We start from the raw sequence: 13,012 nt of genomic DNA, 5'->3' as shown, positions 1-13,012 counted from the left end.
CATTTTACGGAAGCTAGTATTCTTGAAAATAGAGACTGATATGTTTGGTGGAAACTTCTTACAAACAACATGTCTAGGAATATGAATAATCCCCAAATGATATTAGAAACCTACACTTAATTGATGTATCAATAATAACTTATTTCAGTTTTTGAAGATTGTTGCCAAAACTTCTTACTTATGAAAATGTCCTCTAATAAACCTAATGTAGTCCTATCTGTAGTGTTAATAATTTACAGTAAAATTAAAATTTGAGATGATAGAATAATATAAATAGTATTACATTTGTGAAAAACTGAAAAGGCTATCTATTAAAACTTTAGTTTTTTAAAATCTGACTTTTTAATTATTTGTATAATTAGTAATTTACATGACTCTTGAAACATTATGATACAGCACTAAAACATAGAGATTTTTGTCTAGATATTGAACTAGAAATCTAGTCCAGTGTTGGTTTCTTCACTAAGTATCAGTGTGACTAAGGGCAGGTTAGTGCATCTCTCCAGATTCTAAAATGGTGATAGCATTATCCTCCTAAAAAAGGCTGAGATATTAAAGAAATGACATATATATGGAAAGTACCTGGCCTATAGTGGGAATATTGATTACAATTAACCTCTCTTCTCCATATATTTTCTTAAATTTCAATTATTATCCTGAGGAGGTATCTAGCTTTCATATAAAAGGTTAAAATTTCCTCAGAAACTTGGAAAACCTAGGGGAAATTTAGTATAATGTTAAAGAAGAAAAGCAGAAGTATAGACAGCATTGGTAACAATGAAGAGAAAGCATAATACATACATGCTCAGTCACACATGTGCATAATATGCCCACACAATGCACAAACTAAATCCCACATGAAATAACTCATTCAAAAATCAGCAGGGAATAGACTCTAAAACTTGCTCTTATGTTAGGATATATTGAACTGAACTGCTACATTTTAATACGGCAAACTGAGGGACAGATGACATTTTTAATGAAAAGTTTTATGTCAATGTGAGAATAATGATATTTGAAGTGTTGACTTTTGGCTTCTTAGTAAGGATCATTATATAGAACAATTTGTACCCCAGCAAAGCATTGTGAAACAGAAATTATCACCCTTAGCAGTCAGGAGAGATTACAAATATAAACTGAGATAACAGAGTCAGGGCCTTGTTTGAGTGCTATGTTCCAGGTTTGCTAAATGGATGTTGGAAGAATTTGGGCAAAAAAGGAGAATCAAGAAAATTATGTAAAGAAAAGTGAAATATAAATGTATGTCTTTTAAAAAATAATTAGAAAACAGTAAGGAAAGACTAACTTTACTTTCAAATTAAAATTATTCTAAAATAAGGTTTTTTGTGCTTGTTTTTTTTTTTTTTTTAAAGAGCAATTGCCAGGAGTTTTTTTTTTTTTTTTTTTTTTATTGTTGGTCTAACAGAACAAAACCAGGCAGAGAAGTCCCCAAGGAAACACTTAAACACTTCATTGCTGTTTGCCATTTGGTCCTTCATCTTCTAAGCTCTTACTGTATATCCTTTTAAAGATTTAAAACATTTATTTCAATCACAAATGCAATCTAAGTGTGAATAAATAAGTGTATTATCTTTTAAGACCTCCCCCCTTCATGTTCCTTTAAAGAGAAGAGGTGCTAAATGTCTCTTCATAGCCTATTTGGCCATAGTTTTCCCACCTGTGGTTTTAAAAATAGATCTGAAGTCTTTTCCTCATTTCATTAAAGAAATCCTGGGAAAGAAGTCCTATTGATACTGTTGATAGTCTCCAAAATGTAAAGATAGTAACTGGGCTGAAGGCAACTCGGATGGGCCTTCAGCTAACAGAGCATCATTAGGAAGTGGTGCAGAGGCAAATCTTATCAACAAGATACCAGCTCCTTCCACTAAAGCCAGAAGAATGGCACCCATTGCTGCTGACCCAACCATGGCTACTGGTACCTTTCTTGCTGCCATCATGGTTCTTGTGAAAGCATCACTCTTGATGGAGTTCTAGGGATCTTCTTTCTCTCTGACTTGAACCATATTATAATCATTCATGGAAAGCAGACCTCTCCCAACTGCAAAGCTATGTCCAACTGCAGAGCCCTGGTTTTAATAGCTGTCAAACTGCTTCCTAGCCTGTGCTTTACTCCCAGCAGAGAATTGTGAAAACCTTTGCTTTCTTGAAGGATACCACCATCTATGCTTCTCATCTTGAAGTCCCCACTGCAGTCATCCATGATTCTCTAGGGGCAGGGCGGGCCTGCATACTCTTTTATCTTGACTTCGTGGCTAAATAAGTTTTTAAATTCAGTTTAATCTAGGGACATTGTTGATTAAATTTTAGATAACAGTTTGGTATCTGATTGAGATAATGAGAACACAAGACAGATTTACTGATCTCTATTTTGTACTGTGTGAATTTAGAGTATAGTCAATTTAAAGGTCTGCTAGTTAGAAAGTGCTGCCTCTCTATTACTACAATCAAAACCTTTTGGACTTTAATTTTATCTTTTTTTAAAGAATTAAGATCCTTTTAAAAGTTGTTCAATCACAGAATGGAATTATTTTTAAAGAAAAGTTAACTCCTTTAGGTTTTACTTAAAAGATAGATTCTTAAACTCTTAGATATCAGTTAAGATCTGTATATTTTATTGAATATACATGCGTTGGATTAATTAAATTTAAAATGAGACAAATCTAGATTGAAGGGAAAGATACCTCAGTAAGTAGAATTGTTGCAACCTAGTGTCTACTTTTTGGAGAAGGAAATGGCAACCCACTCCAGTATTCTTGCCTATAGAATCCCAGGGATGGGGGAGCCTGGTGGGCTGTCGTCTATGGGGTTGCACAGAGTCGGACACGACTGAAGCGACTTAGCAGCAGCAGCAGCAGTGTATACTTTATGGCTTCCCTGGTGGCTCAGTGGTAAGACTCTGCCTGCCAATGCGGGAGACATGGGTTTGATTCCTGGGTCAGGAAGATCCCCTGGAAAAGGAAATGGCAAGCTACTCCAGTGTTCTTGCCTGGAACATCTCATGGAGAGAGGAGCCTGTTGGGCTGCAGTCCATGGAGTTGCAAAAGAGTCAGATATGACTTAGTGACTAAACAACAACAAACAAGTCTGTACTTTAATTGGGAATTTTCAAAATACAAAATATTTATCACTGCAGCAAGCAAACAAAATCCTTATTTATACAAGTCCTCTTTTCTAAAGAATTTTGAATTTGAATGTCTACTCACAACAAAAAGAGAGGCTTTGCCTTTTGTCCTTTGATATAATGTGGTTATTAGATGTTTGATTTTAAAACATTATAGAAGAATCTTTTGGGGGCAGACATGTTGGTAAATCTGTTTCTGTAGCCAAGAATATGAATAAATCCCAAGCTCTCATCTTGGTGAACTTCATTTATCATCCTGTCACTGCACCATCTTTTTACAGTTTCATCCTGGACCAAGGTTTCATGGCACAGAATAATATTCTGGGCATCAAACCATAGCATATGAACAAGTGGATGGCCCAAATGTTTGAAAGCGTAAATGTGCCTCTCTCACTGGGCACTGGTTGAGAGGGCTGAAGCCCATTAGTTGTAATTGCCATTCAGACTAGAAGAAGAAACTGTGTCCAGATGAGAAAAAATTTCAATGTTTGTGTGGATTTGGATTTTAATAGCGTCTGTCACATTCCATCACTGTTTACTTGAGTTTTTCCCCAATCTGCTCTTCCAGCACTGCATTTCTGCATGCTTCTTTACAGCACTCATTGTTTTCAAAATGTGGTGTGCCATTCTCTCCTTTCCAGTCCAGTAGTTATGTTTGCAATTTAATATTAATAAATGGTCAGTAAAAATATAGATCCCTACAAGCTTAAGTTCTGAAATAATATTGATGATTTAGTGTAATATTTGCTCTATGATCCCATGGACTATAGCCAGTCAGGCTCCTCTGTCCATGGAATTCTCCAGGCAAGAATATGGGAGTATTTCCTTCTCCAGGGCATCTTCCCGACCCAGGGATTGAACTGGGGTCTCTTGCATTGCAGACAGATTCTTTACCATCTGAACCACCAGAGAAGTCCAATATTTATTTACTTTTACATTTTATTTACTTCTAATTTTTTCTTTCCTTTTTGTTCTCACTCATCTGAAGGTGCATCTCAGTCTTAGTTAAAATTTTATTCTTTTCAAAATTAAATATTGGGAATTCTCTGGTGATCCAGTGGTTATCACGCTGCACTTTCACTGCCATGGAGCTGGGTTTGATCCCTGGTTAGGGCCTCCCTGGTAGCTCGGCTGGCAAAGAATCCACCTGCAATGTGGGAGACCTGGGTTCAGTCCCTGGGTTGGGAAGATCCCCTGGAGAAGGGAAAGGCTACCCACTCCAGTATTCTGGCCTGGAGAAACCCATTGACTATATAGTCCATGGGGTCGCAAAGAGTCAGACACGACTAAGCGACTTTCACTTTCCACTTTTCCTCAGGGAACTAAGATCTCACAAGCGTATGATGTGGCCAAAAAACAAACAAACAAATAAAAAGCCCCTAATTAATGTTGATTGTGTTGTTTAATTTCTAAACCCAAAGGAGCCTAAAGTATAAACTTTTTGCATAAAGAAAATACATGGAAGGAAGTTTGTAGTGTTGAGCCATGCTGCTGCTGCTGCTAAATCACTTCAATCGTGTCCAACTCTGCGCGACCCCATTGACGGCAGCCCAACAGGTTCCCCCGTCCCTGGGATTCTCCAGGCAAGAACACTGGAGTGGGTTGCCATTTCCTTCTCCAATGCATGAAAGTGAAAAGTGAAAGTGAAGTCGCTTAGTCGTGTCTGACTCTTAGCGACCCCATGGGCTGCATGCAGCCCACCAGGCTCCTCCGTCCATGAGATTTTCCAGGCAGGAGTACTGGTTGAACCATGAGAGAGTAATAAATATGGTCTGTCAATGACACTGTTCAGAACACTATTGTCTTGGGAGGAAGATCATGCCTTACATAAGGCAAAGCTGCTGGTCTTCCAGTGGCACATTCAACACTGAGATAGGGTGTATCAAAGAGGTAGAGTACAGCAGACTTTGAGAAGTATGTTAATAACACACTATGGAGAAATATTTAGGGTGGGTACCAACTGTGAGACTGGGATGTGTACTTTGGTACTGTCCTTGAATGTTGGCACAGCTGTGCTGTTTGTATCTAGCTATTTAAGACATTGAAGACAAACCAGGGAATCTTACTAGGGAAGGAAACAAAGGATGCAGATCAAAGTTAAAAAAATGATTTCAGGTATTATTGCTGGTTGCTTATAGTTATGGGTTATTCTATCACCAATTTAGAATATACTACCAGTACTTTGGCCACCTCATGCAAAGAGTTGACTCATTGGAAAAGACTCTGATGCTGGGAGGGATTGGGGGCAGGAGGAAAAGGGGACGACAGAGGATGAGATGGTCGGATGGCATCACCGACTCGATATATGTGAGTTTGAGTGAACTCTGGGAGATGGTGATGGACAGGGAGGCCTGATGTGCTGCAATTCATGGGGTCGCAAAGAGTTAGACACGACTGAGCGACTGAACTGAACTGATACATACATACATATATATATATATATTTGTTCATTTCACTTTTTATAATGTTATATCAATATATTAGTCTACCATTATTCCTCCCAGAACAGTCTCCTTTCTTACTACTTTACTGTTCTCATGACATATCACTGTGACTATTGTTAATTAATTAATTAAATAAGGAAGTCCTTAGACTAAAGTGGCTCTAATGTTTTGGATGCCTACTAAGCAAACCAGAGCCTAAGCCAGAATCAATGCACCAAAATCCATAAAAACAAAACTAAAGAACAACTGACCACAAACTGCCTGCTAGGATTTTCCAAATAAGTCAACTGCTTAAGCTATAGACAATCAAATAATAGATTTGTTTTTCTTCTCTGTCTTCTCTATTAAAATAGTTTCCCTAACTTCTGTCAGCAAGGAGCTCCTAAGCATTTTTGGTCTGACATTGTCCAATTTGAGTTGACCCTTAAACAGACATTTGGGAAAAAAAAATAATGTGCTTCAGTTCAGTTCAATCGCTCAGTCGTGTCTGACTCTTTGCCACCCCATGAATCGCAGCACGTCAGGCCTCCCTGTCCATCACCATCTCCCGGATTTCACTCAAACTCATGTCCATCGAGTTGGTGAGGACATTCAGCCATCTCATCCTCTGTCATCCCCTTCTCCTCCTGCTCCCAATCCCTCCCACCATCAGAGTCTTTTCCAATGAGTCAACTCTTAGCATGAGGTGGCCAAAGTACTGGAGTTTCAGCTTTAGTATCATTCCTTCCAAAGGACACCCAGGGCTGATCTCCTTTAGAATGGACTGGTTGGATCTCCTTGCAGTCCAAGGGACTCTCAAGAGTCTTTCCCAACACCACAGTTCAAAAGCATCAATTCTTCAGTGCTCAGCTTTCTTCACAGTCCAACTCTTGCATCCATACATGACCACTGGAAAAACCATAGCCTTGACTAGACGGACCTTTGTTGGCAAAGTAATGTCTCTGCTTTTGAATATGCTATCTAGGTTGGTCATAACTTTCCTTCCAAGGAGTAAGCATCTTTTAATTTCATGGCTGCACTCACCATCTGCAGTGATTTTGGAGCCCCCAAAAATAAAGTCTGACACTGTTTCCACTGTTTCCCCATCTATTTCCCATGAAGTGATGGGACCGGATGCCATGACCTTCATTTTCTGAATGTTGAACTTTAAGCCAACTTTTTCACTCTCCTCTTTCACTTTCATCAAGGGGCTCTTTAGTTCCTCTTCACTTTCTGCCATAAGGGTGGTGTCATCTGCATATCTGAGGTTATTGATATTTCTCCCGTCAATCTTGATTCCAGCTTGTGCTTCTTCCAGCCCAGCATTTCTCATGATGTACTCTGATATAAGTTAAATAAGCAGGGTGACAATACACAGCCTTGACATACTCCTTTTCCTATTTGGAACCAGTCTGTTGTTCCATGTCCAATTCTAACTGTTGCTTCCTGACCTGTATACAGGTTTTTCAAGAGGCAGATCAGGTGGTCTGGTATTCTCATCTCTTGAAGAATTTTCCACAGTTGATTGTGATCCACACAGTCAAAGGCTTTGGCATAGTCAATAACGTAGAAATAGATGTTTTCTGGAACTCTCTTGCTTTTTCGATGATCCAGTGAATGTTGGCCATTTGATCTTTGGTTCCTCTGCCTTTTCTAAAACCAGGTTGAACATCTGGAAATTCATGGTTCACGTATTGCTGAAGCCTGGCTTGGAGAATTTTGAGCATTACTTTACTAGCGTGTGAGATGAGTGCAATTGTGTGGTAGTTTGAGCATTCTTTGGCATTGCGTTTCTTTGGGATTGTAATGAAAACTGACCTTTTCCAGTCCTGTGGCCACTGCTGAGTTTTCCAAATTTGCTGGTGTATTGAGTGCAGCACTTTCACAGCATCATCTTTCAGGATTTGAAATAGCTCAACTGGAATTCCACCACCTCCACTAGCTTTGTTTGTAGTGATGCTTGCTGCTGCTGCTGCTAAGTCGTTTCAGTCATGTCCGACTCTGTGCGATCCCGTAGATGGCTTAGTTTACCTTTTAACACTTCTTATATTTCTAAAACAAGAGGAACCTTTTCCTGAAAACTTCTAACCTTTTCTCTTTCACCTGGAAAGTAGACCTCTCAGACTGATTTTGTTTTATAAATTATAAATGTCTTATGAGTGTTGGTGGCTATCTGATATTGTAATAGAACCCGAGCATTGATATTTATTTTGGTTGGCATGTCCAATTTATGAAATTCAAAATTTATTTTCATAACCTGGCTTACGAAGGGTATATTAAGTGAACACAAATTTTAGAGGCTTGTTGACTTAGTAGACTCAATAATAGAAAAGGACAACTGTCTAGCTATCAATAGCTGTGGGAATTTAGAGTGGGAAAGAAGAAAATATGCCTTTCTCCTTAATAATTCTTTCATTAATACCTTAGTAACCTCCTACATAACATCACTTACTCCCATTTAATTTATTCTCTTTGTATATCTCCTTTGGCTTTCCTAAAACAATACAGTTAATTTTATAGAGGGAATTCCTAAATTCAAGTCCCAGGAAGGGCAGTGCCAAAGAATGTTCAAATTACCACAAATTGTACTCATTCACATGCTAGCAAAGTAATCCTCAAAGTTTTTCAACACTCAGTGTTTTCAAAGGCTTCAACACTGTGTGAAGTGAGAATTCCCAGATATTCAAGCTGGATTAGAAAAGTCAGAGGAACCAGCAATCAAATTGCCAACATCTGTTAGATCATAGAAAAAGCAAGAGAATTCCAAAAAAACCTCTACTTTGGCTTCATTGACTACATTAAAGCCTTTGACTGAGTGGATCACAACAAATTGTGGAAAATTACTTAAGAAATGGGAACACCTGACCACCTTACCTGTCTCCTGAAAAATCTGTATGCAGGTCACGAAGCAACAGTTAGAACTGGACATGGAAAAATGGACTGGTTCAAAATTGGGAAAGGAGTACGTCAAGGCTGTGTATTGTCACCTTGCTTATTTAACTTATATGCAGAATATGTCATGTGAAATGCTAGACTGGATGAAGCACAAGCCAGAATCAAGATTACAGAGGAAAATATCAATAACATTAGGTATACAGATGACACCACCTGTATGGCAGAAAGCAAAGGTGAACTAAAGAGCCTCTTAATGACAGTGAAAAAGGAGAGTGAAAAAGTTGGCTTAAAACTGAAGATTAAAGAAACAATGGGCTTCCCTGGTGGCTCAGATGATAAAGCATCTGTCTGCAATGCAGGATACCTCAGTTCGATCCCTGGGTTGGGAAGATCTCCTGGAGAAGGAAATCTACACCAGTACTCTTGCCTAGAAAATCCCATGGATGGAGGAGCCTGGAAGGCTACAGTCCATGTGGTCGCAAAGAGTTGGACATGACTGAGCAACTATGTGTGTATATATATATATATATATGTGTGTGTGTGTGTGTATGTGTATATATATATATATATATATATATATATAGTATAAAGAAACAAAGATCATGGCATCTGGTCCCATCACTTCATGACAAATAGATGGGGAAACAATGGAAACAGTGACAGGCTTTATCTTCTTGAGCTCCAAAATCAGTGCAGATGGTGACTGCGACCATGAAATTAAAAGCCAGTTGCTCCTTGGAAGAAAAGGTATGATGAACCTAGACAACATATTACAAAACAGAGACATTACTTTGCCAACAAAGATCCATCTAGTCAAAGCTATAGTTTTTCCAGTAGTCATTTATGGGTGTAATAGTTGGACTGTAAAGAAGGCCGAGTGATGAAGAACTGATGCTTTTGAACCATGGTGTTGGAGAAGGCTCTTGAGAGTCCCTTGGACTGCAAGGAGATCAAACCAGTCAATCCTAAATGAAATCAGTCCTGAATATTCATTGGAAGGACTTGATGGTGAAGCTGAAGCTCCAGGTCTTTGGCCACCTGATGCTTAGAGCCAACTCATTAGAAAAGACCCTGAAGCTGGAAAAGTTTGAAGGCAGGAAGGCAACAACAGAGGATGAAATGGTTGGATCGCATCACCAACTCAATGGACATGAGTTTGAGCAAGCTTTGGGAGATTGTGAAGGACAGGGAAGCCTGGAGTGCTGCAGTCTATGGGGTCCCAAAGAGGTGGACACGACTGAGTGATTGAACAACAACCTAATGTCATATGTTCTTTAGAATAGTATTGGGCAGTGCAATGACCTGGCTTTTCAGTGTTTCTTCCCACCACCGCCTTCAGGAAGTTTGCAATCTTACACCTTGAAAACCACTTTCAGTTCCTGCAATGGTCGGACTATGGCTAGTTCAAGTTTTATGATTTTATTCATATTGTCTCTATTATCTTCCTATTACAGTGGGACAGTTTTCTAACATTTTTTGAAGCTTTAATGAAACCATAATTTTTTTTTTCTCTTTTAAATTCTTCTTGGAGCTTACTTCTTCTGAAGTAAACTTCTGAGATAGGTGCTCTTTTTATGTGCTTGCTTAATGCTTATGTATTTAATACTAGTTGCCTTTTAGATTTTTTTTGGTTCACTTACTTCTCCCAACAACCCTGTTGAGTAAACAACTGTAATTTTTATCAGCTTCTTCTTATACATAAGGAAACTGAAGCAAAAAAAAAAAGAAAAAAAACCTGCAAAAACTAGTACTTGCCTAATGTCTCACAGCTAAGTGATAGAATGAGTTTTGAAGACAGGTCTAGTATATATACCAGTGCTGTCCAACAAAAATCTGAGTACAAATGTGATTTAATTCATAAATTTTCTAAAGAACACATTGAAAAAGTTAACAGAAACTGGTGAAATTAATTGTATTAATTTATTTTGTTTAATACAGTATATCCCAAATAACATTTTGACATGGAATCAGTATTAAAAATCAATATTAAAAATGAGGTATCATAATTTTTATGCTGTCTTCAAAATGCAGTATATATTTTATAGTTAAAGTATATCCCAATTTGGCCTAGAGTTTTACATTGAATGTGGCTAATTGCTACCTTTAGTCAATACTGAATAGCTTTACTCTTAATCACCGTACTCTTTGTACTGAAATAGTTTTATTTGCCTATATCCCCTACTGAACTCTGAACTAAATGAGTGAGGAAGTTTTGTATTTTTAGTACATAGACTAGGTATTGCATGATATATAATAGAAACATGACTATTTATTGAATTTTGTTGCTGAAGTATATTGTCAAGTTGAAATTTCAAGAGATTCAAAATACTTGATTAAATGCATACATTTGCCACTCTTGAGCAGATCATGAGAGAAAATTGAGAAGATATCCAGGAAAATGGTTGTGTCAGGGACAACAGGATATACTTAAGATTCCATTTTAAGAATATTATTATATTATTATTATTATATATAATAATGTAATATTATAAGATTATCATTATAATATTATTTTATCATGTTTGATAAAATCATGAGTGGAATCATGCTTCATGCATTGTAGATGCCTAATAAATCATTTCTAATTTTATTTTATTATTTTTTTTTGAGCCAGGGCTAGTAACCTCAACTCCTACAGGTGTTTATTATTTATTTGAAATCCTATCCAACTTGCCATTAGTTTGGACAAGCTGGGACAGTTTCTCAAAATGAACTCCATTATAGTGAAATTGTTCCATCTGTTTTCCCCAAATGAAGGCAGCTTCCCTTGATGCTAGTCAAAGAGTGAGGGCTCCTTGACTCAGAACCAGATGCAAGCTTAATACCAGCCTTCCATTTCAGCTCAATTACATTCTTGGCAGCCTATGAGACTCATGGGGTAAACTTTTTATAACAATTATCAATATCAGCCAATTTTTCAGAATGGGCAAGAATAAACTTCAATAGCTCCAAGATGAGTTTTCAGTGTTCCAAAGGTTCTGTCTGGCTGACTGCCATGGAGAATATTGTAGGAGCGTAAAGAGTGCAGTTTTATGCAACATTCTAGAAAACGGCTAACTTTATGTTTACTTAGATTCCGAAGATTTTATCAAAATAAATTAACTATTTAATGCTCTTTTTTTGGTATAGTTTTTTTGTGTGTGTGAGATAAGGAAAATGACTGTTTTCCTGTGATATTTTATATATGGAACTGCAGCTGTGTGTGTGTGTGTATGAATATTTTCTAGCAATGCTTGGAGACTGGCCTATCATTCACTCTCTCATAAAACTATTGTGGAGCAAAGAGAGAGAGAGCATTCTACTGAAGGGCTATAGGTTCAAAAATAACCTGAAATTTTGAGATTCTCTGTAGACTGGTATATGTTTATTGGGGTTGAAATTTTGTTAGCATTAGAATTGGAATTCAGGCTAATTTGAAATGATATAAAGTCCTTGAACCCAGGAATGGCTAAATCCTGTCATTATTTAGCATTCTTTTGTCTTATAACATCAGATACATCATTATACAAGGAGCTATTAATTATATTGAGTGTCCATAATCACAAAAGTGAAATTCTTTTTTTTTAATTATAATAGGGCATCTAGATTTAAGTGAAACTTCCCTTACCTCAGAAATCTAAATTTTAGCACCATGCTGCTCTAAAAATGAAAGCAAATATTTTCTATAAAATAGAAGAGGGTAAGAAGTTATAATTGTCTTCTTGCCTCTGAGCAAGGCTCTAATGGGTTCAACACATGGAAGCAGACATTTTAAAAAGCACCAGAGACCATATGGACTTGGCTTCTTAGGAATTCAACCACAAAGACTCTGGAAGCATAAGAAATAGCAGTACTTCAACAATGACTTTTGAACATAGTGACTTCTCACATAAGTAATTTTTAACTTGATTTATACAACTATGCCGGCATGCATGCTCGGTCATTCAGTCATGTCCAACTCTTTGTGACCCCATGGCCTATAGCCCACCAGGCTCCTCTGTCTTCATAGGATTTTCCAGGCAAGAATACTGGAGTGAGTTGCCATTTCCTTCAACTTTGTATTGCATAAAAGAATATCTTATACAATTACAAAAGTATAAAATTGTATTAAAGGATTTACAATAACCTTTTAATCAATAAGTTTATAATTGACGTAAAAATTCATCAAGTCTGATTTAAAATATTTAATATAAAAAGATAGAGCTAGCTATATTGTCTTTTTAAGTGTTTTCTAGAGAAACAAGGCCAATTTTCTCTTGTCTATCTATCTATCTAGAGAGAAGAAGAAAGAGGGAGGGAAATGGAGGGAGAGAGATAGAGAACAGGGAATACTAGTGGGTCCATTCAGTCTCTGTCTGATGTGCCAAGAACCAGGAGGACTAGTATCTGAGGGCAGGAAAAGAGACACCCCAACTCAAACAAAAAGAGTAAGTCCACTCTTCTCTTGCCTTTTTGTTCTGTTTAGAACCTCATTGGACTAGATACTACCCACCTACATTGGTGGTCTTTATTCAGTCTCTCTCAAATGCTAGTCTCTTCCAGAGGCATGCTCATAGACATACAAAGAAATAAT

At 37.4% G+C, this 13,012-nt stretch overlaps 1 protein-coding gene and 1 pseudogene across 4 annotated transcripts in view; one reads left to right on the top strand and one right to left on the bottom strand.

Annotated features, from left to right (window-relative positions):
* The window catches only part of DPP10 (dipeptidyl peptidase like 10), an 805,225-nt gene that overhangs the window by 374,387 nt on the left and 417,826 nt on the right, over positions 1 to 13,012 (top strand). The gene's annotated exons all lie outside the window — the stretch shown is intronic.
* LOC147378214 (mitochondrial import inner membrane translocase subunit Tim17-A pseudogene) lies at positions 1,746 to 12,093 on the bottom strand (annotated as a pseudogene).

This window comes from Bos grunniens, chromosome 2 (genome assembly GCF_055505025.1).
Source record: "Bos grunniens cultivar Pamir isolate PY7600 chromosome 2, Bosgru_T2T1.0, whole genome shotgun sequence".
Lineage (NCBI taxonomy): Eukaryota > Metazoa > Chordata > Mammalia > Artiodactyla > Bovidae > Bos > Bos grunniens.
The sequence above is the reverse complement of the archived record's forward strand: the minus strand, read 5'-3'. Positions and strand labels throughout refer to the sequence as shown.